At 44.8% G+C, this 24795-nt stretch overlaps 1 long non-coding RNA gene across 2 annotated transcripts in view; it reads left to right on the top strand.

The window, feature by feature from the left end:
- The window catches only part of LOC307208110, a 56581-nt gene that overhangs the window by 464 nt on the left and 31322 nt on the right, over positions 1–24795 (top strand). Inside the window, exon 1 of one of the 2 annotated variants that reach the window (XR_013834986.1) lies at positions 5–128. The exons of the other annotated variant lie outside the window; for it this stretch is intronic. This is a non-coding gene — a long non-coding RNA (uncharacterized lncRNA). Of the gene's footprint in view, positions 1–4; positions 129–24795 lie in introns of those variants that run through there. 2 annotated transcript variants of the gene reach the window in all.

The raw sequence follows: 24795 nt of genomic DNA, 5'->3' as shown, positions 1-24795 counted from the left end.
TGTCTGCCGGCATCAGGGGAGGCCTCGGCCTCCTTGGATTTCCGGCCTTGTCTCCTGGCACTGGCAGAGACCTCGGGGAGCTCTCACAACTTACTTCTGGGTTAAAAACATTCGCAACCCGAAAAAACGTAAGTTGAAGCGTTCATAACCTGAGGTACCACTGTACAATACATTTTGCATCTAGGAAACACTCTAGGCCATTTTTAGGCCGTGGCAGATCTCACTCCCATCTCTCAGTTAAGAAACTCAGTAGATGGTGATTAAATCTAAGAAACACAAGACTTTGGGGGACATTTTCTTGATTTTCATTCTCTCAGTTATGAAATCCATAAATACAAAGATACATTATTCACAATAAAGTTTTTTTTTTAAAGTTACAGAAACAACCTGAAAACATTTCCTCCACATCTCTATCCAGATGGTCTCAATGACACTGTTTCAAGAACCATGCAATGAATTTGGTGCTGCCTTCCCAAATAATTCAAAATGAAGCCCTAAAACAAGAGTTTCAAGATAATATACACTGCTTGTGATTCTTGTGAGCCGTGGTGCTCATCTACTCTATGTTCCCTGTGTTTGCCCATTCTCTTTGTGCTGCTTTTGATTTATTGAGATTCTCTTCTGGTGGCACATATCACAGGCAGAGAAGTTCAGAAGTCACCTATGAATCTCCACAGCTTAAGGGGAAGCTTCCATTAGATTCAGTGTTCTTTATCTGAGGCAGGCCCCAAACACAAGTCATCTTAGAAAAAAGACTAAGCATGCTAATACCCTGGAAAAATACTTTTGTCAATAATGGCAAGTTCTTGATCAGTGCTTTTTACCCCTCCAAGAAACTTGTTTTTCAGCCTATATGTACAAATACAGAAGAAGATTTATTTTATATGTGACAATAGCAAGGAAGCAAACAAGTCTGAAATTAAAAGCAGAGACAACAAAAACAAGGCTATTTTTTTATATATGGTTACAAGCAGTTACCTTGGAAAGGCTAAATTACTTTCTCTCTGTATAGTTTGCTAGCTGGTTTAATTACTAATGAGAGCTAGTGGCTACTTATTACTGAACAGGCTGCCCTTCTTGAGTGTAGGATGAATAGAAACAGATGGATGTTGATTTCAGGGTTTTTCCAGTTTGTCAATTTTCCAGTCTTACATTTAGTTTTACACATTTCAAAATCAATTTGCAGTTTTTAAAAATCCTCAAGAACATTCATCAGCATTTCAGTGCACATTTCTTCATACATACATATGCGATTTTACCTAAGATACACATTTTTGCAAACAAATTATCTTCTACATACAGCATGTTATTTTCACTAATATATTCATTTTTATCCACATCTTGGCCTGATTTACTGTATGCATTTTTGCACACACTATATGGCTGGAGAACTGCTTTTCAAATTTGGGAAAAGTATGAATTTTGAAGGATGGCTTTCGTTTGGTTTATGTATTGTTCCAGAAAGTGTGAAGCTCACTTGTAAATGCAAACTGAATTGAATTTCTGCCTTATCCTCAGGAGAGTTTGGCAATCTGAGTGCCAACATAAAAGGAGATATAAGTAATGAAGGTTACCAAAACTTTTATTTTTTAAAAATCTGAGACTTAGTCTTAGGGTTTTATAATACTTATCTGAAATACAGCGAGAGCCTGGGCCTGGATGGGTGGGATGTAAGCCTGGAAATCAATGTAGCTTGACTATGATATAAGCCAAGCTATTTCCTGATTTTTAAAGAAATCACTCAGCTTCAACCAAGACAATTCAATTTGAGCCAAGATGAGATCCTCCCATCACTGGAAACAAAACATTTTTTTTCCCCAAGCTGACAAAGAAGCAGCTTTAATGGGAGGCAAGGTCTAAAGTTGCTCTTTAGGAGGGCAAGGTTGTTGCTCTCAGGGTGATGGTGTTGCTTTAAAGACAAGTACAGAATGCCTAGCCCAGTTGAATTCAATATAATTTACTCTTGGGTAAAGGTAAAGGGTAAAGGGACCCCTGACCATTAGGTGCAGTCGTGACCGACTCTGGGGTTGCACGCTCATCGCGCTCTATAGGCCGAGGGAGCCGGCATTTGTCCGCAGACAGCTTCCTGGTCATGTGGCCAGCATGACTAAGCCGCTTCTGGCGAACCAGAGCAGCACACGGAAGCGCCGTTTACCTTCCCGCCGGAGCGGTACCTATTTATCTACTTGCACTTTGATGTGCTTTCGAACTGCTAGGTTGGCAGGAGCAGGGACTGAGCAACGGGAACTCAACCCATTGCGGGGATTCGAACTGCCGACCTTCTGATCAGCAAGTCCTAGGCTCTGTGGTTTAACCCACAGCGCCACCCGCGTCCCTTACTCTTGGGTAGATGTGTATAAATGTGCTTCCATGTGGCAGTTCATGGACTCAGTGCTGTTGCTGCCTGTAGTTTTGCACAGGGTCCACAAAACAACAGCCTCAACAAAATGCCATTCTATATCTTTTCCCATTTCACCCAGGATTGACCGCTTTCACAAAAAAACCCAACACATAAAAGAACACCACCGCCAAAAGCTAGTGTAAATCACAAACAGCCTAGGCATAGCTGTCAACCGTCCCTTATTTGGCGGGAAAGTCCTTTATCCCAGCGCTGTGTCCCGCTGCTGTCCCTTATTGATGACGTCCCTTAAATTTCCCGGGTTTCAAAGGAAGCAGCTCCTCTCCCTCCCTCCCTGCCGGCCAGGGAGGAGGGAGGCTCCAATTGTGTTGCTTGGCTGCGTTGCTCACCCAATAAGGAGTCTAAGAACGACTGGGGGGTGGAGCTTGCATGCCTTGTGCCAATCAAATCGGCCACGTTGCCTGGGGACTCGCCTTTGCTCAGTGCTTCCCAGCGGAGAGGTGACGGTGTTTTTCCTTGCTGCATCCCCTTTGCTGGGTTGCTGCTCTTTGAGAACCGCTGCTTGAAGCTTTGTCTGGCTGCTGGCTGGGTTTTCTGCCTTTGGCTCGGAGGGGCTCAGAAGTTGAACATACCTGTGTTCGGAAAATCCCTTATTTTGGCTGCTGATCCCTTATTTTCGAGGCTGCTGGTCCCTTATTTTTAAATCTGAAGGTTGACAGCTATGAGCCTAGGAAGAATGCCAAATGCCAAAAAGTGAGGGCTGAAGGCATTAAGACCCTAGGCCTGAGATCCCCCACATCCGACCTAAGGCTTCTTAGCTTACATGTTATAGGATAATATTGTAAGCCTTTGGGACTTTCCACTGGCCTTTAGCCAATCGGCAGTGTGGCAAGGTTGGGGGTATTTATTTGGCAGTGCGACAATTCTATCCTAATGTTAAGGTGGCTAGATTTTTGTGGGAAGGGTTTTCCTTTGGTTTCTGCATACCTGTTGCATTTTCTCCTTCTTCGCAAAATCTTCCTGTTCAAAAATCCATTAGGGAAAGATCTGAGGTAGCTAGGAAGAAGACTGCGAGGCAAATAGCTTTGGGGTGCATGGCAATGCCATTTGACGTCCCACCTATTAAAAATTTGCATTTGTCACCAATAGGGGTAGTTCCTAGAAAGGCCCCAGGGGAGTTTTGTTTAATTCATAATCTATCTTATCCGAGGGGTAGTTTGGTCAGTGATGCTATTCCTGGAGAGCTTTGCTCTGTCAAATATGCGTCTTTTGACCAAGCGGTCAAGCTTGTTCATAAATTTGGCCTGGTGCCCTTTTAGCAAAATGTGATGTGGGGTCGGCCTTCCCATTAATCCTATGGATTTTCGGTGGTTGGGCTTTCAATTTGGGGAAAAATTTTATGTTGATAAGGCTATGCCTATGGGGTGTTCAGTTGCTTGTGCCACTTTTGAGGCTTTTAGTTTCTTTATCGATTGGGCCTTGCGTTTTAGGACAGGCCTGACAGGGGCACTCATTTGGATGATTTTTTAATGGCCGGACCTGCAAATGACCTTTCCTGTTTTAACCTTTTGGAAGCCTTGGTGGCCCTTATAGAGGAGTTGGGGGTTCTGCTCGCGGCCGAAAAAACTTAGGGCCCGGCTACAAAGTTAACATATTTGGGTATAGAACTAGATACAGTGGCTCTAACATCTAGGTTGCCCCAAGAAAAATTGTATGCTTTTAAATTAGTCAGTTAATTCCTTTCAAAAAAGTAACTTTGAGGCAAATTCAGTCCTTGCTGGGATACTTAAACTTTGCTTGCTGGGTGGTCTCTCCAGGACGTCCTTTCTGTGGTTGACTGGCAAGGCTTTCCTCAGGTTTAAAATTTCCTCATCCTCGTGTGCATCTTTCAAAAGGGGTGAAGTTGGATCTGGAAATTTGGTGGTTGTTTTTGGACAAATTTAATGGTGTTTCTCTTTGGCAGAACACACTAAATCTGCATGCAGACTTTCAGGTGCATTCCGATGTGGCTAGATCCCTGGGCTTTGGGCTGTATTTCAGAGGTCATTGGTGTGCACAGCCATGGCCGAAGGAGTGGCTTGGCAGGTCCATCACGAGGGACCTCATCTTTCTTGAGTTTTTCCCAATTGTAGTGGCCGTGCATATTTTGACGGAGGAGTTTAGAGACCACAGCGTTTGTTTTTGGACAGATAACCAGGCTGTCGTGAACATCCTGGCCCGTCAGTCTTCTCATTCCTCCCCGGTCTCTGGAATCCTTCGATCCTTTGTCCTCCAATGTTTGAAGTTTAACATTACCTTTTCAGCAAAGTTCATTCCTGGTATTACTAATGACATTGCTGATGCATTGTCCCGTTTTCAGGTAGATCGTTTCAGGGAGTTGGCTCCAGAGGCACAGCTGTTGCCAGAATTTTTTCCGGATCACCTCTGGAATCTTGGAAAAGTTTAGTGGTTAAGGGAGTATTCTCTTCTGTTTCCTCTTCCCCTTTTAGATTCTATAGAAAGGCTTGGACATATTTTACAACCTTTCGCTTTAAGTCATTGGCTATAGGCTGTGAACGCTCCTCCTCCATTGACCACGTCTTACAGTATTTAGCAAATCTATATCAGCTGGGACGTACGCCAAAGACGATTAAAATCTATGCAGCTGCTATTTCATTTTTTAGTAAAGTCTTACTTGCTTTAGACCCCTGTGCAGACTTTCTTGTGCGTAAAGCTTTGGAAGGTTGGCACAGAATGCAACCTATTAGGAAGTGCGGCAGAAGGCTAATTATGATATCCTGTGCAGGATTCATGCCAAATTGAGGTTGTTGGTCAAAGTATGAGGCTCGCTTGTTTGCAGCTGCATACTCCATAGCATTCTTCGGTGCTTTGAGGGTGGGCAAAGTTGTTTGTGAAGTGGCCGTGGGAGGGCATACTAGGGGTCTGCTACTGAGTGACATATCGGTGTTGGACACTGACCTGCAGCTTAATATTTCTAGGTCAAAAACAAAGTTAGGGCAGGGTGCCTTGTTAAGGCTGCCAGTGACTCTTCAGGCTGCTCCCTGCCCAGTGAGGGATGTTAGGAGGTTTTTGAGATTGAGATCCCCTGGTGTTGGTCTGCTCCTCATTCATCAAGATGTTCCACATTAACTAGGCAGCAATTTACACGTGTTTTGAGGAATGCCATTGCGGCCTGTGGGTTACCTGCAACAGAGTTTGCTGCCCATTCATTTAGAATAGGGGCAGCCACAACAGCTGTTCATTGGGGACTGTCTGTGCATAGAATAAAGAATTTGGGGAGGTGGAAATCAGAAGCTTATAGAGGACACATCAGGGAACATTGTTAGTTTTTTTTTGTTTGACCCCCTTTTCGTTTACTTTCTTTATTCTTAGGTACCTTGGGTTTAAAGGTTTGGAGTATTGGTCACAGCATCGTCCACTGGGGCAGTTTGCGGGCCATTGAATCAGGACTGGGTTGCCAGCTGGGTTTGCTAGAGAATGTCAGCCTTACCTAGGTCTCTAGACGCGGGATGCGATGGGACGCATCACCGTATTTTTCACTCTATAAGATGCACTTTTCTCCTCCTAAAAAGTAAGGGGAAGTGTGGAGCGAATGCAGGCAGGAGGCTCTGCTCAGCGCTCCCTTTAAAGAGCTGCACACACGCTCCGTGTGCTCTTTAAAGGGATTGTGGCTCTTGGGGGAGCCTTCATCCCGCTGCCTGTGAGAGGCTGCACGCGGCTATCCCATAAGCTAGGACAGCAAGAGGGATCACTGCGCAGCAATCCTGCTTGCTATCCTGGCTTCTGGCTTAGCCGTGCACAGCCTCTTCCGGGCAGGGGGAGCCTTCATTCCGCTGCCCGGGAGAGGCTGCACGTAGCTATCCCATAAACCAGGACAGCAAGAGGGATCGCTGCACAATGATCCCTCTTGCTGTCCTGGCTTTGTCATGCTAATCCTCTTGTGGGCAGGGGAAGCCTTCATCCCGCTGGGCAGGGAGAGCCTTCATCCAAACTAGGTGCGTCTTATGGTCTGGTGCGTCTTATAGAGCAAAAAATACGATACTTCCTTTGGTCAAGGCTAAGGCGGTGGCTTGGGGACTGCCTTCTGCTCTGGTGATCCAGTTGGGGGAGAATGACCTGCCTTATTTAAAAGGCGTGGTCCTGAAGCATTGCATAATCAAAGACATGGACGATCTGTTGGCTAATTTTCCTCAATTGACTGTTATTTGGTCGCAGCTACTCATGCGACGTTGTTGGCTCCCTGGTTGCCACAAATAGGACCAGGAAGTTGGTGGGTCATGCGGTGGCCAAAAAAGTGTTGGTGCTGGGTGGTGGGGTGATACGCCACCCAGGCATTTCTTATCACAGGGATACTTTGTTTCGGGAGGATGGTGTGCATCTCTCTGATATTTGGCTGGCAGAGAATGCGGATGGCTTGAAAGGATGGCTGATGGTATTGGCAGCAAGCAAGGTGCTCATGTGGTGGTTAGGCATTGGTTTAGGGGAATGTGGGGAGGGGAGGTGCGGCCATCACCTTCCCCTACAATTAATAGGGTATTCAGTTAAAGGAATTCGGGAGTCTGGATATCGTCCGAAGCCCAGAGAGAGGCTAGGGCCATGCCAGGACCCCCGGGAACCCCAGGGGTGAGCACCAGTCAATATACACTGATGGAGCTCCCCCTGCTGGTTGTTTATCCTTCCAGGCTTCCTGCAGGGTGGGGCAGGAGCCAGTTATAGTTTTGATATCAAAGCTTAAGTCAATACCAGTCACATTTGTGTATTTAATAAAGTTGTGGCCAAAATTTGCCCATTAACAATTAAACTAAATTCTGTCTCCACTGTGTCTTTATTTCCATGGGGGATGGGTTTTGGGCCTCGGAGCACAAGTAGGCCAACCTCTCTTTTTACTAAATTAAGAAATTAGAAGGGTACAGAAAAGCATGCGAGTTAATTTCCCAAAAAAGAATGAAAAGCCGATCTAGAGATAGCTTTTAAAAAACAACTAGATTATTGCCACTTGTAAGAAAGCAGTCTTTTGAAAGGTCTTTCAACTGCTCATGGTGAGGAGCATGAAACAAAAACAACAATGATAACAATTAGTAGGTTGCTCAGCAAAGATGTTTTCTGGAGCATGTCCTGTTACAACAGCCATCCAGGACTTAAATGGCATACAGAATTGGAGATGACATTATTGCAGCAGAAAGGTGAATGTTACAGCGTCAACACTCTTATCTGAAGGGGCCTCCCTGTGGAACTGGGGCTTTCTGGATCATCTGCTAGGAGGAAGCATTAGAAGAACTGTGCAGCTGTGTCACTCCTTCTCTGGAGGGGAAGAGAGACATTCTCCTGGGAGGGTCACAGCTGGCTTAGCCCCTTTAATAAAATGCACACCCAAATGATTCTGTTTCCAGCTGCCATAACAATGAATTTTGGAAACTACTATCAGATTTGATTCTTGCCATGTTATGGGTGAATTACAGGAGGCAGCTAGGTTTGGGGAGCACGACAAAGGCATGGCAAGCACCAATAGTTAAGAATAATTCATTTCTTCTTTTTTAAAAAAGCAAGGCTGACCTGGAATCTCTTATTGGAGTCAAGGGTACTCCCATGGCCAGCTATGTTAGGAACTGCTTTTAGTTCCTCACTGTGGGCACAACTCAGTGGTGGTGTGCAAGTTAAAACTGGGAAGCCAGTTTATAAAGTCCCCTGGATCCAATTCTAATAAACCTGTTCGTAAACTCCATGTGGACCTTCATAATCCCTGGATAATGAGCATGTACTATGGTGAAGGGGGTGGTACTCAATTTCCTCCTCTCCCATCCTCCATGTATTCATCCAATCTATACAAGCTGTGTGTATGTAGGAACCTTTAAAAAGAAAAAAGCTGGGTCCATAATATCATATAGGACTACATATGCATAGTTTTAAACCTTCAGATTAATGAATGAAGACTAAGGAATTATCCACACTTACCTTTCCCCAGCTTTTTTGCAGCGTGGTCCACACTTTTAAGCTCCATATCCAAGTACACTTCTTTTTGCTCCAGAGCTTTCCCTGCAACGCCCCCCCCCCCCGCCCGCTCTTTAAAACCTGTGGATAAGCCCCAAGAGAGGGGACAAAAGCGGGACCAGCTCTTCCATTAGACAACCTCTCAGACATGCCACACATTTGTGCCTCCATTACCACTGCAAGGCTTCACTCCTCGGAAAGTTCATTCCTCGAGACATGACACTGTGGGACAGGGCAGACCCAGAGCACACCTATGTTGCTGCAAATGTATTTTAACCTTCTAAAAAAATTGCTGCTGATGTGGGGCTCAGGGTAGCTAACACCAGTAAAATTACAATAAAAACATAATGGGGGGGGGGAGAAACCAATTTAAAATACAGGTTAAAATACAATTTAAAATGCAGCCTCATTTTAATAGTACCCCATAGATCAAAACCGTAAGGGGAGGGAAACATAAGGGTCAGACTGAGTCCGAACCAAAGATTAGGCGAAACAGCTCTGTCTTGCAGGCCCTGTGGAAAGATGTCAAGTCCCGCAGAGCCCTAGTCTCTTATGACAGAGCATTCCGCCAAGTTGTGGCCAGTACTGAAAAGGCCCTGGCCCTAATTTAGATCAATCTAAACACCTTGCGTGTGCGGGACGCAGGTGGCGCTGTGGGTTAAAGCCTCAGTGCCTAGGGCTTGCCGATCGAAAGGTTGGCGGTTCGAATCCCTGCGGCGGGGTGCGCTCCCGCTGCTCGGTCCCAGCGCCTGCCAACCTAGCAGTTCGAAAGCACCTCCGGGTGCAAGTAGATAAATAGGGACCGCTTACCAGCGGGAAGGTAAACGGCATTTCCATGTGCGGCTCTGGCTCGCCAGAGCAGCGATGTCACGCTGGCCACATGACCCGGAAGTGTCTCCGGACAGCGCTGGCCCCTGGCCTCTTAAGTGAGATGGGTGCACAACCCCAGAGTCTGTCAAGACTGGCCCGTATGGGCAGGGGTACCTTTACCTTTAAACACCTTGCGACTTGGGACCTCCAAAGTGTCATTTGTGGACCTTAAGGTCCTTCTCTGAAGCATATTGAGGGGGCCTGATGTGACATCCTGATGTGACATCCTGACATCACTCCACACTTGGCTCCCACAATACGGGCCCCTGGCCATATATATATATATATGTGGAAGGGCCCCTCAGTGCCTCGGCCTGCTAGATTCAGTGCCTATGCCATGAATGTACTGCATGGTTATTCCTCAGAATGAAGCACTGTAGAGGAGGGAAGAGGGAAGAGTTTGCAGCTGCTGCAGCCTTTGCAAAAGCCCCAAATCCCAAAGGATGGGAAAAGGTGGCAGTAGTGAGCAGCATTCACTGTTGCCTGAGAGCAGCTAAGTTTCTTTCTTTGGTACATGGCAGAAGGCTCAGTCCCAATTTCTTAACCAATTCACTGGATATCAAAAGAGGGGTATAGCATTTCATGTTGACGTTGATGTTGATGGCCAGACTTGAATAAATTGTGGGGGGAATTGCGGAGGGGAGGACTTTAATGAAATTCATGAGCCCCACCTTCCAAGTCTCCCCAGTTTAAGCCAACTCATAGCCCACTACCTGTAGTCACATGAACCAGTAGCTCAGGCAGCTTTCACAAAATGTTAGAGGGGCAAACTACTTCTGGTCCCCCATCATATTTTGTGTAGTAATTGTGGAGGGAAGGGGTTTTTGTATCTGAATGCTCACCCACTCAAAACAGGCTTATTTTGCCGGGGGGAGGGATGTCACTAGGGAGCATTCAGACGTGAAAAGTGTCACTAGAAGTCTGAATGCAGTTTGAGATGGAGGGGGAGGGGAGGGGAGGGGAGGAAGGAAGCTTTATCACTTAATTTTGATTGCACAGGAAAATTTCTATGGAACCAAATGGTGTCAGCTGCAAACAGCCGTAGCTCAGTGGCTGAGTACACATTTTGCATGCCAAAGCTCCCTGACTCATTCCTTGGCATTGCCTGTAAGGACTGGGTATGTCCCTCGTGTGAAAACTGGGAGAGACCCACTGCAAATTCTTATAGACAATGCTGAACTACCTGGGTCAGTGGTCTGACTTGACATGAAGCATGAACAATAACAAGATCCAAATCACAAAAGTGGCACCATGTTATATTCAAAATGTATATACTGTTGCATGACATCACCCCAATCTCTGAGCAGTGCGAGATTCCAGGGGTTCCAGGAGCTTATCCAGGGTTTGTGTTTGCTTTGGAGTGAGGGAGAGTGGAGACTGTGGTGTCTTTATGATATACTCTTTGGTTTACACATACATACAACCTGAGCCTAAACTGGAAGGGTTCACAGAATTAACACCCCAAGGGTGCCTTGCTTCCCCATAGTTGGTGCCTTGTATTCAAACAGAAATCAAACATTGTTCTGACTCTCTCTGGCTTCCCAGTGTGTATTTTTAGCTCACACCTTTCAATGATCACATTTTGTTCTTTTAACTACCAGTCAGTTGAAGGGTGGCACAAATCTACTTCCTTTGTTCCCTTAATGGCCCATTACCTAGGCTATCACTTCGCCAGGAAGATAGCCTGGCTTATATTTTAACACTTGCTGGATTCAGGGGTTAGAAGGGTCTGGGCATACTGCCTACTACCCACCCCAGAGAAAAACCTAATAAAATATGTTGTAAAATATATACATCATGTATATGTTTGGTTTCCAGGGACCCTCAATATTATTTGTTCTGTATCCCCAAAAGGCATGTTCCTGTGCTCCTAAAGAACCAAATGGGTTGTATTCACCAATCTGCTGCTCTCCAGATGTTGTTGGAAACCAACTCTCATCAGTCAGCATGGTCCAGGGTTATGAATGACTGAAACTAGTTCAGCAACTTCTAAGATCATTCTGGCCTTTTCCCAGCTATTGTAACCCTGTGCTAAAGGCCCCCAACTATCCCTGTGACATCACACCCAGTTACCCTGGTAACCTTCCAAATCCCCATCTGTCCACACTCGGGGCAAGTGGGAAGGGCAGTTCTCTTGCATTGCCAATGACCCTCAGTGGCCCTGTCATGTTTTTAATGGCCCAAGCTCCGCCAGGTCGATTTGCATTGGTATCCCAGGAATTTCTCTGCAGCTTGTATTTTCCCCTCATATCCCAAATAATCAAAATCCATTTATTAAGTTCTAGGGTTTGGGAGGGTGGTCCCCCCAAAAAAACCCCCTATAACAATATTATAATAATCTGTGGAACATGAGAGCTCCATCTTGGCTAGTGCAGAGCTAGGCACTGGAAGGCAATGATAAAAATATTCAGATAAACTTCCAGTCCACCCCCTACCTCATACCAATCTTCACTTTGTTCTTTATGAGTTCCAGTCTGTACATTGCATCTCTGTGAAGTGTCTGTGGGGGTTTTAACATCACTTTAACTTAGTTCACTGTGAGTCAAAGTTCTGTTTCTCTGAGGGAACCTGAGGGCCTGGAAGCAGCATTAAATTTTCTAAATAAGAGGCATTAGATTTGTGTAGTAAAAAGGCCCCTGGGATCAAATATGCTCTGTTCCCCCATCAGTAGTCTCTCATTTCAGAATGGACCTCTGGACCTCTGAGTCAGACGAAAGATCTTTACAATCATTAAATCAGATTGACAGGCACTGCCTTGAGACAATGGAAGGGCTTTCTTTCCTATAGTGCACCTTTGCCTTTTGATCCCAGAAGAGCTGTTATTCTCTTACAAGTATATCATTACCCAAAACTTGATGTATTATTTGCATAGCAGGCGAATCCAGCTAATTAAGAAAAAGAGCAGAAGGCAAAACTGGATGGCGAAGGACCTTTAAAACTCCTCGAGCCGCATTGTGGTGAAAGGGTTGTGTCTTCTTGCCAAGCAGTCTAGTCAGGGCCAGATTGACAAAGGGGGAACAAGCGTTTCAGGATGCATTCTTGAACTCTGCAGCTAACAGTGACCAACTAAAAGTTTCTGTGAAACCCAGATATAACCCCAGCCTGACAAGGAAGCTTCCTTTGCAGACCCTCTCTAGTGTGAAGATCACCAGAGGGGACCCTCTTGGTAGTTTCATCACTCTGAGAAGTTATCGAGTGGCTGCGGCTCCTAAACAGTGAAATTCCCTCTCCATCTAGGTCATTTAGCACCCTCATTATCTTGTTTTCATCCTATCCTAAAGATGCCCCTCTTTACCCTAGTCTTTGACACCTGAATATATCCATATCTATATCTTTGTGTGGGCTGGGCTATCCTTTGAAACTGTTAACTAAGCAAATACATTAAAATGACTATTTGAAGAATAGTTGCCAACTTCACCTAGAACTGTTTTGGAGATATATGTGAAATGACATCCTTTAGCCCCAGATACCCCTTCTCTAGGCATGACCTCTTCCACAACAGACGTAAGCATATTGGTAGGGAAATGCTGAGCCCTGCTGATTTATCTATTCTGGGGGATAAACAGGAAATGCTGCAGTCCAGATCTGTCAATCTGTCAACTTTCTATAAGCAGCAAATCCACATTAAAATGCTTTTTAATATAGGTGAATAAGATTCATACTGACGGTTATGGATGCTTCTGGGGTTCTTTGGATTACTGCCTGCATCTAGAATGGGTGTGTTTGCAGGCTATTAAAGAGGGAGTTGCTGTTGTTGTTGTTTTGCCTTTCTATGTGCACACCTCTTCTCCTACCATCAAAAACATAGTTGTCACTCTCTAAGCACATGTTCGCCTCCCAAACAAAGCTGGTGATCATCATCTAAAACATAACTAAAGACCAGAAGATGTGCTAACAGCCATTAACTTATGGCTCCAGGGCAAAAGGGATTACAGTATTTTTCGCCCTATAGGACGCACCGGCCCATAGGACGCACCTAGATTTTTTTTTGGGGGGGGGGGGAATAAAGGGAAAAAAATTATTTCCCCCCAGGCGCGGGGCTGGGGCGGGGGAAGCCCGAGCTTCCCCCTCCCCCAGCCCCCAGAACGGGACCCAGAGCGATGCTGAAGCTGCGTGCAGCTTCGGCATCGCTCTGGGAGCTTGCGGGGCTAGAGGAGGGGGAAGCCCTCCGCCAGCCTTCTAACCAAGTCGGAGGACAGCGGGAAAGGCGCGCTGCACCTCTCCCGCTGTCCCCCATGTATGTGGGGCTGGCGACGGCGAGGAGCAGGCTTCTCCCCCCCCCCGCCAGGCTTCTAACCAAGTCGGGGGACAGCGGGAAAGGCGTGCTGCGCTTCTTGCTGTCCCCCAAGTTTGTGGGGCTGGTGGTGGGGCTCTCCTGAAGCCTGGAGAGTGAGAGGGGTCGGTGCGCACCGACCCCTCTCGCTCCAGGCTTCAGCGAAAGCCTGCATTCGCCCCATAGGACGCACACACATTTCCCCTTCATTTTTGGAGGGGAAAAAGTGCGTCCTATAGGGCGAAAAATATGGTAGATAAATCTATTTTAAGATTTTTAGGCTGGCCTTGAGCAAACCAGTCAGGTCAGCACACAACCAGCATAAATGAAATATTGATTTAAAATGGATAAATTCACACACTGACAAACGACAGACGGGAACAAGATTTCCCAACTAGGGACCCTCTAGATGTTTTGTACCAGCATCAAAGCTGGACAGGGCAGGGCAGGGCATCTGCTGAGGTTCCACATCTCTTCACGGGACTCACTGCCAAGAGTACCCAGGACCTGCTCCTCCTCTTCATTGTTGCAACTTGCTTGTTCACTGCCTCTTCCTCTGACGCAGACAATAGTAGTAGTGAGAAGGAGGAACAGCAGATGCCACTGCTTGCTTGCTCAGTGTTGTTGGCATCCATCTGTCTTGAGAGATAATGGAATGTGCCTCCGGGGGTGAAGTCAAACTGCTTCTTTAGCAACACTGAAGTGACCTTTCTGGGGTGCAAACCTTGGCAGTGTGTATGGAGATCCTGGGTTGCCCAGACAAGACATTCCTCTCAGCCTCACTGATGTGGTCCAAAGGAAAACATTTGGCACCAAATTAGCTGCAGGAGAGGCTGGAAGGAGGTGTACAAGGGACTATCCAACCATATTAGGGACTCCACTCTGGATTTGTGTAGGGTTCACTCCTTAGCCTTTTCTTCTCCTGATGAGGACAGCAAAGGTTTAGGATCAAAGTTTTCCTTCTCCTAGATGTGCTACATTCCCAGGTTGATAAGCCCCATCTGCCCCTCACTTCCCTCTATAAGAAGTGCAGAAACTGCCTTTTTGACGATTAGACCCACTATTGGTCTCATCTGCTGAATCTGCCAAAGTCTATCTTTGCATGGAGGGGAAGTCCCTAAATCACCTTGTTGGCTACCCTCATCTGGATTAATTGGACAATCAAAGCCACTTCGTGGGGTGGGGCTGCTGTTGCATGTAGACTGCTTTTAGGAGTCACAGATGAGAGCTGGGTACAGAATGGGGACCAAAAGTGGACAAACTGTACCAGAAGGAGCATGACATGTCCCCCACCAAAGGTACTACCCCTTCCCTAACATCCCATACACCTCCTTGCTCAATGATTCTCTGCCTAACAAGGAAGCTGGTGTTAGCAATATTGAGGAAGAGCAACTTATGGGGAGTGAAGATGTAGTGGAGGCATGGTTCATGGAAGGTGCCCTGCCCAAGGGCCCTCCAAAACTTGGAGTCAACACATTTTCCTCAGAAATACAATAGGAGGAATAATTTGGGTTGTAAGTTAAGGGTTAATTTTGTAATCAGTAAGCCAGCTATTCAAGAGGGGGTGGCAGAGGTGCTACTTTGCACAATAAACCTATGGGTTTGACACATGTGCTTATTTCTGCATATTCTGATTTTCTTATTCCCAGGGTTTAATTATAACATGGAAGTGTAAACATTTAGATAACATATTTCTAGAGATGGCTTTCTATTACAATATCTCAATTATATTATTCTATGTGCTATCAGGGAATCCATGGCTGATAGCTTCTTTGTCTTAGAAATAATATCCAAGAGTACAACACACAAGAGAAAACTCAAAATTGTTCCTGTAATGTCTTACTCTGGAGCATGTTCAGGTCCTTAAAAGTAAATAAAGATGGTTCGAGTTATGAAAACTCCATATTCTAGGCATGCATATCCACCCTTGGTTGGATCAAACAATGTAGGAAGGTGATGGAGTGATTGCACGCCAACCTTCAAGCATTCAAATTTACAGTGTGCATGTAGAAATAGGTATGCACACTCTAATCCTGTAGCAGCCAATATGGTACCCTCCAGACGTTTTGTATGGCCAGTGGTCAGGAATATGGGAGCATCAACCAGCAACATCTGAAGGACCGTAGGTTCCCAGTCCTTGTATAACAGGGGTAGGCAACCTAAGGCCCAGGGGCTGGATGTGGCCCAATCGCCTTCTCAATCCAGCCCACAGAAGGTCCAGGAATCAGCATGTTTTTACATGAATAAAATGTGTCCTTTTATTTAAAATGCATCTTTGGGTTATTTGCTGGGCACAGGAATTCGTTCATTTTATTTTTCCAAAATATAGGCCAACCCACCACATGATCTGAGGGATGGTGGACTGTCCCATGGCTGAAAAAAGTTGCTGAACCCTGTTGTATAACTATGGAACCCATGGCCTTTTGCATGCAGAATATGTGCTCTAGTACTGAGCTACAGCAAGACTTGCACCAGCCCCAATGTTTCTAATGCTAAACGTTTACCCCAGGTATGGGCAACTTCCAGATTTTGCTGGACACCAACTCCCATAATCTATTACTATTGTCAACACAGGCTAAGGCTGATGGGAATCAGGTGGGGAACTCCTAGCTGTCCAACTGTTGCTCCAACTCCCATCATCTCTTGCCAGCATGGCCAGTCATCTGGGAGGATGAGATCTGGAGTCTAGCAACTTCCTTGGGTACCATGTTGGCTATTCCTGTGTTTTAGGAAGCTCATTCTTTTTGAGTTTGCTATTACTCTGCTGTGCAGAAACTTCCACAATCCAAATCAAATTCTCTCTCAACTTTCTCTTAATGGAATTTAAAACCAATGAAATGTTCAGTAGAAAACAAGAGTCTCTAGAAACCCATGTCACAATTAATTTTTGTAATAAAATGTTTATATAAATGCATTGATCGACTTTTGGTTTTGGTCAACTTAAGATGCATTGTCCCTTCAGGTAAGGATTGGTCTTGGCCTCAATCAATATCAACCTCGCAGTTCAATGCATGGTGATGCTGGCTTTCACAAAAGTCAATATTTGCTTAATGTGTTGTATTCTTGTTCCAGATACAGAATTTTCTATATATTTTCTTCCCACAGCTGTCATTGAGCATATAGCTCAGTGGTTACCACATTCATCAGACTGTGTTTCTTCATTCCTTCTCTTCAGTATTAGTTTCAAACTCAATAAAACTATGATACTCTTCCACACTGACTGCTCAGTCCTTTTCACTTTAATCAAGGTACTAGTCTCATTGATTATCGTGGAACTTCTTGCCTGAGTAAATCAAGCATTATCTTGTCCTTTACAAGTTGCCTCTGCAGTCCTGTTTGGAAGACATTGAATTTAAAAAGTAAATATGTTCTGCTTAGGCTTATGTTGGCAGTGAACAAATGCAAATCTGCTGCTTGGTTGCATGTTGGACACTAAGCCATAGCATTCCTATACTATTATCACCAAAATGTTGTGCATGTAACATATTGAATGAGCACAGATGGGCAAGCATGCCATGCACTCTTCATTCTTCTCATTTGAACTTCCCCATCACATGAACATTCATGTCAAAGTTATACTTCTCTACTACTCACCTTCTTGCGACAAATATCCCTCTACCAGATTTTCAACAGACATGTATGCCATGCTCATCAAATTTATCCTGGGACTAGTGGTCCTTTCCACTATGTGGTGTTGTGAAGAAGGAGAATGGCATCTCAGATCTACTCTCAAAGCTTGCATCTCCCTCTGTATCTTTCCCAACAACCTCTTGCTGATTGCTTCCATCATTTCCTTCTAGTCTAGTCTCATCTCATCTTCCTTTCCATCTTTGCAGGGTTATGTATCACTGGACTTTTTTGCGGCAAGGTGCCGTTAGTTTTACTCCTGACTGCTTTTAAGGAAATGGCTTTTAAATAGCCATTTTTACCACCTGCATTTTAATATATTTGTTTTTATATCATTTTAATTCTATTATATAGGGGACGCAGGTGGCGCTGTGGGTTAAAGCCTCAGCGCCTAGGGCTTGCCAATCGAAAGGTCGGCGGTTCGAATCCCTGCGGCGGGGTGCGCTCCCGCTGCTCGGTCCCAGCGCCTGCCAACCTAGCAGTTTGAAAGCACCTCCGGGTGCAAGTAGATAAATAGGGACCGCTTACCAGCGGGAAGGTAAACGGCGTTTCCGTGTGCGGCTCTGGCTCTGGCTCTGGCCAGAGCAGCGATGTCACGCTGGCCACATGACCCGGAAGTGTCTCCGGACAGCGCTGGCCCCTGGCCTCTTAAGTGAGATGGGCGCACAACCCCAGAGTCTGTCAAGACTGGCCCGTACGGGCAGGGGTACCTTTACCTTTACCTTAATTCTATTATAGCTTAATTATGTTTTAATTATTTTCTTTATATGCTTTTAGTTTTCTGTGTTTTATTCATGTTTATTTCATTTTTTTGTGTTTGAGCTGCCTTAAGTCCTGGTTCTAGGAGAAAGGTGGAATATAAATAATAAAATAAAATAAAATAATAACATCACCACATTACTTCTAAATGCTCCTTTTCTTCCTCCAAAGCCTGCTATCTAACAGACACTGTGGAGTTTTAACCCCACCCCTATCCATCCTCTTCCTGAAACTCAGCAGGGCCTTGTTGGGAGGCATGCAATACTCTTTCTAAGTATAGGTGAGGAAGTAGAGGTTTGGGCAAGTCAAACTACGTGTCTGGTGCTTGGTTTTGACATTGGCCCACCATCTTCTTGCTTGTTAGGCTCTGGGTCATGCAGTAACAAAGGATCCTGCGAAAAGTTACCATATGATGGTTTCATGATGTCATTTAGTGGGTGTTAATTCCCATTGGTCACAGTCTGAGGTTGCAGCCAGGATAAGGCCCTACTCTTTGTCTCTGAAGATCTCATTGAGTTAGGAGGTTGAACCAATCACAGTTGTTGGAAATAGAACTTCAGGGAACATTCACTCGGTAACCTAATGGATTAATTCTGCAATTATTGTGGGTTACAGAAGATTGGATTGGATGGAGCTTCTAGTCAGCTGGGACTAAGAAATACTGGTGAGATTTGCCAGCTGTAGAGATAAGTGGTTTTGAAGGACTTTTCCCCCCTATGGAGGCCTGTAAATAACTCAAAATCCCTGTTTATTTCTCCTCATATACACTGTTTTTGTTTAGTTCATCTCAGTAAAGTTTTATCAGTTTCTTTTCTCTCTGGACTTCATCTGCTAAATTCAGCTCCCTCAGCAGTGTCCAAATATACAAGGAGAAATGTCAGGGCAAACCCTATTAGGGTGGCTACTTAGGCATTGCTAAAACCAAGAAAGTGCATCACCTGAAAAGAAGATAGATAGATAGATAATACTTTATTCGGCTATAAGCCCACAAGGTAAAACAAATCAATAGATAAAAATAGCATTTTACAATCTAAAATATCATACAGCAATTTGGATTTGCATACAATATGTGTATGCTAACTTATACGTACAGATGCAAATTTAGAAATATCTACTTTTTTAAAAAAGAAGAAAAAGAAATACAATGCATCTCACTATGGTGAGGAAGACTGTGACCTGGTGACTTGTGGTCCTGCTACATCTGCTCCTCAGGTGCTAACTGTTAACAGACAACTACAAGGCCCCTGTTGTTCTCCCATCTTATGGTCTTGATCTTTAAACTGGACTCCAACTGGACAATGCTTCAAACAAAGGACCACTATCTGAAAAATAGGATACTGTCAGGGAACTGCCATTGGCTCAGGGGCGAAAGGGGAAAAGCCGGATGGATTACAGAGAGCCCCCAAAGATTGTGGGAAGCAGCACCTCCTCAGCGGAGGAGACTAACCACGCCTCCAGTGGAGAGGAGCTTCAAGGCTCGGAGGAGGCGAGGCGGTGCCAGGACACCTTGCCTGGGCAAAGCGGGGAGGAGAGAGGTCCTCCGTTACCCACACCCTCCCTGCACAGTAGGCTTCTGCGCCAAGAGGGGAGGCGCAGATTGGGCGTCAAGAAACTACTCTGCTGGGGAAGGTTTAAGGACTGCCCACTCACAGATTCTGCCAGTGAATGAGCCAGCCACGGGAGAGTGGCGCTCTGTACAGAGAAAGTTTATTTTGGCATCAAAAGCAAGGCTTCACAGCCGAGCAGGGAGACATTTGCCTACTTGCTCTCGAGCAACCCCTTGCTACCCTAACAGATACCATGCTAATTTATTCTCCGTGCTGATTTTGGGGGATGTATACAGCACACCACTCTAAGGAACTTGGCCATCCCATTTGCCAGAACTGGAAGTTCCTGTGCAGGTTTGGTAGATACTGTAAAGTTCTTTGCAAAGTAACATTCATAGCACTTACAACTGCAAAAAGGGGGGGGGGGTATTCATCCAACGTTTTAGAATTCCAGCTGCATTCTGTATCCACATGAAACATTTATTGAAATGGGATATCATTGGGTAAAGCACTGAAAAGTACATTTGTCATTTCCCTCCTATCAGCAAGAACCGTATATCAAAATAGATGCGGCTGTTTTCCACATTATTTTCATAAATAAATATACAGGTTATTGATAATACGTATATACATCTTTGAGCTTTGTCACATCAAATGCAGTGAATACATTGTCCAATATATTTACTCCTGGGGAGGAGAAAATATATATTATAATCAATTAATCAATTGTTGAATGAGTTGTGGTGGATTTTGCAGAAATGCTGTCAGGATGATGACATCTATCAGCAAATCTCTTTTTTATGGATGAGATGAATATGTTACATTAAAAACCATCTAGTTTCAGCCCTTGTTCCCATCTTTTATTTTATTTTTTTGTAGTCATATGCTGTACTTGTTTTCTTAGCGGTATTGGCAAAGAAAATATTACTACTTGGGACCTGAGCTTGCTTGCAATGAAATCAGTATCCACAAGGTCAATCATTAGCTTCAGTGGCTTTCATATTTTCAACTTTTTAGGGGCCCCACTTCCATATTAACTTGTCTGCTCAGGATTCTTTGTGCCTCTCTCATGTAACTCCTGTTTCTTTCAAATGGTTCAGGGATGTGTTCTAGAATGCCAATTTAATTCATGTGTGGCACTCACTAGATTCCACAGTGCTAGCCAAAAACCACCCAAATGCAATATATGTATCCTTGAACTAGGTCAAAAGCCAACATTTTATGATAAGTGCAGCCAGGGGACAGGGAATGAGAATAGCATTTGGGAAATGGTGGTAGTTCAGTGGTAGAGTATTTGCCTTGCAGGCAAAAGATTACAGGTTCAATCTCCAGCTATGGCTAGGAATGTCCCCTGCCTGAAACCCTGGAAAACCTCTGCTAGTCAGTGCAAGCAAAACTGAAGTAGATAGACCAATCGTCTGTCTCAGTACAAGCTAACTTCCTAATGTTCCTAAAACATAAATACAGTGGTGCCCCGCAAGACGAATGCCTCGCAAGACGAAAAACCCGCTAGACAAAAGGGTTTTCCGTTTTTGAGGCGCTTCGCAAGACGAATTTCCCTATGGGCTTGCTTCGCAAGACGAAAACGTCTTGTGATTTTCCCCCGCTCCCCCCCCCTTTTCTAAGCCGCTAAGCCGCTAATAGCTGCTTAGCCGCTAATAGCGCTAATCCGCTAAGCCGCTAATAGGGTTGCTTCGCAAGACGAAAAAACCGCTAGACGAAGAGACTCGCGGAACGGATTCTTTTCGTCTTGCGAGGCACCACTGTACAAATGTTCTAACACATTAAACATTAATTGCATTACTTCCTTTGGTGAGCAATACTGTAGAATACCGCCTGCCTGCTTTCCCCCCTTCTATCTCCATGAGAATGGCATCCTTAAAAAAGAAAAAGAAAATGTGAGAGACGTACTTTGTAAATTAAAAGCTGAACATTTGTTTTACAGAGGACCTGAAACATCACGGGAGGGCATCCCAATCCTGTGTACATAGGAACCTGCAATGTGCCTGGTCATATTTGTTCATCCAGCTCAGTACTGATTAGCAGCAGTTTTCCAGGGTCTCATAATGAGTGCATCTTGTGCTGCCTGTACTTTAATCTCAGGATACTAGGGACTGAAGCTGGGACCTTCTCCATGCAAAATGTTGCTCAACCATTGAGCTACAGTATCCCTCCATGTCCTTGCCCCTGCCCCAAGTTGTAATGTACCAAACACCATTTTATGTAATGTTGGAGAAGAAGGTTGTTTGGGGGGGAATGACTTCTGGGAAAGCTCGCCATTCAGTATTGATGCTTCTCATTGAGGAAATATGAAAAAAACATCTAAGGAAACTTACCACTTGAAACTCAGGACACAGATAGCCAAGGGTTGGGAGTAGGAGGTGCTGTTTAACACTGGTTCAGCTCCTGCCTGTGTGGTCAGTATTCAGTGCATACAGATGAGATATGGTGAACAATTATTTATTGATTAAAACAGGTGGCTAGCCAGTATTAACAGATCTTGCCAAAGCTACAGTGAAACTCACCTACCAGACACTAGCCATGTGTCAGGGAACTGCCATCGGAGCCAGAGGGAGAGAGAGGGCTCCAGAGGGATTCCGGAGAGCGTCCCGGGATGAGGAGAAGCTGCCCATTTTCTGGGGAAGGAAATCAGCGTAGCACCAGTGGAGAAGGGGGGCAGAAGGGGGAATCGGCGAGGCGGTCCCATGACGAGTGGTGAGTGGCTGTCCAGACAGAAAAGGTTCACTCAGGCAACCCAGCCAGGTGTGGCGCCGGTTTACGCACGAGCAACCCCTAGAACCATCACACCATGTTACCCATATTCTCTGGCTAGAGATCCTTTGCGTTAAAGCAATGGTCACATCTACAACAGCTGATCTCAGAGAATAGCATCAGGGGATTCTGTGTCTAAAACCTGGCATACTAGCTGCAGCATGCCACTATTTTGTCTCCAGTGCTATATAACATCTGGGACGCTGGTGGCGCTGGGGTCTAAACCACCAAGCCTCTTGGGCTTGCTGACTGGAAGATTGGTTCAAATTCCTGTGATGGAGTGAGCTCCCATTGCTCTGTCCCAACTCCTGGGACAACCTAGCAGTTCGAAAGCACAGCAGTGCAAGTAGATAAATAGGTACTGCTGTGACAGGAAGGTAAACAGCATTTCCTTGTGCTCTGGCTTTTGTCACGGTGTCCCGTTGTGCCAGAAGCGGTTTAGTTATGCTGGCCACATGACCCGGAAAACTATCTGTAGACAAACGCCAGCTCTCTCAGCCTGAAGCGAGATGAGCGCTGCACCCCATAGTTGCCTCTGACTGGACGTAACCATTCAGGGGTCCTTTACCCTTTACCTTATAACATCTATATGAAGTCACTGGGAGCAATCTTCAGGAGCTTTGGGCCACTGGATTAGCAGTACAGTGGTACCTTGGGATGCGAACGGGATCCGTTCCAGGGGCCCGTTCGCATCCTGAATGGAACGTAAGATGCGATGGTGCATCTGCGTGTGCGCGGGTCGCGTTTTGCCACTTATGCGTATGCGTGTGACATCATTTTGAGCATCTGCGCATGCGCGAGCGGCGAACCCTGGAAATAACGCGCTCCGTTACTTCCAGGTTGCCGCAGAGCGCAACCCAAACACACTCAACCTGAAGCACATTCAACCGAAGGTATGACTGTATTCTGATGTTGCCTAACTCTCTTTCACTACTAATCAAGAGAGGTCATGCATAAGCTGAACCAGTGCCTGGATGCAGTGGTGGCGTGGATGGAGGTCAATAGAAGCTGGATCCTGCTAAGACAGAGACACTGCAGATGAGTGGTTTCCTTGTTTGACCTTTGGAAAATTTGCCCGTTCTAGACAGGGTTGCATTCCCTTTGAAGGAACAGGTACTCCATTTATGGGTGCTCTTGGAACCATCTTTGTCCATAGAGGCCTAGGTGGTTTCTGTAGCGAATCACAGCTAACACCAGCTTCAGCTGGTGCAGCAACTACATCTTATCCTGGAAATAAATAACTTGGCCACTGTGATACATGCACTGGTAAACTCACTTTATTTTGCTTTTGGCTTTTATGTGTTTGTTAACTGCCTTGGTATTCTCAAAATGAAAGGCGATACATATAAATCCTGTTCATAATAACTAAACATAATCCACAGATCTAATGGCTGCTACATGTGTTATAATGGTGGAAGGATTACCAATCAGATTTTAATGGTTATAAAGAATCTGGAATATATATAAAAAAATAAAGAAGTGGGAGACACCCCCCCAAAGTTATCCCATATCTATTATATGGAAAGTAACTCTGCTTTGTATCACCTTTATGAAATGCTTCTATATATGAATTTTCATGAGGACCTTTTAAAAAACAAGTAAATCACAAGCTGATGTGAAAATGTGGAGAACTGTATTTAAGACTGCAAAGAAGTGAACCCAATAGGATCCAAAATTGACATTTGCCCATCTCTAGAACAAATATTTCTGCAGACCAGAACACTTGAGAGAGTTTGATACTAGCCAATGAAAGTCACACCATTTGCTTGAACATGGAATGAATTATTCAGGGGGGGGGGGGAGATAACCAAACATAAGCTTTCAAAAAATACGTATGCATGAATGCCAGATACACAAAGGACTGGTCACAGGAAGAAGAGAAATCATGCGACAGGAAGCTGAGGAAACAAAAAGATCACATTAAAAAGTCGCATGATTTCTTTACTTATTTGTCGTAGGAGCAACAGTGATGGGTGGGGAAGGGGAAACTGAAATCAATTAACCAAAGTTAAGAAAGAGATTATTATATCTGTTGTAAGTCTAGGGCAATTTATATTGGCTAGATCTAAAAACAATTTAGAACAGACTCCAGCACAAGCAAAATCAACTCTAAATGAAACTTAAAAGTTGTTTTATTGAAATAGATTCCAAGAGCTAGCACCTGAATTATCTGCTTAGCCTAGCATAACATTCTGGTTGCAAGATGTCTGATGGCATTGCTGTTTGTGTTGGGGTTATTATCATCTTTGGGTTGTTGTGGCTTTTTTAGATGACCTAAGTTTACAAAAATTGTGTCTAGGAGCAAGCAGAGTTACGGCCTATATATCTGAGTGTTGAACCAATCATTTAGTTGACCTCCTTGAACTGCTCTCTACCCAGGTGTAAAATTAAGGGGAGCCATATAATCCCAAACAATGAGAATTCACTATCAAAAACAAAAGCCCAATACATTTCTTCCATCATCCCAAGAATGCGCATTAGGGGGGAAAAAACATCTGAGCTATAAAATAAGGGAGAAATATGTGTTTTTTAAAACAAGGATATGAGGAAGTTTTGAAACAAAGCTTAACCCCTTTCTCCTGCTAGCAGTTCATATTTAC

This window comes from Podarcis cretensis, assembly GCF_951804945.1.
Source record: "Podarcis cretensis genome assembly, chromosome: Z".
Taxonomy (NCBI): Eukaryota; Metazoa; Chordata; class Lepidosauria; order Squamata; family Lacertidae; genus Podarcis; species Podarcis cretensis.
This window is presented reverse-complemented; position numbering and strand designations above follow the sequence as displayed.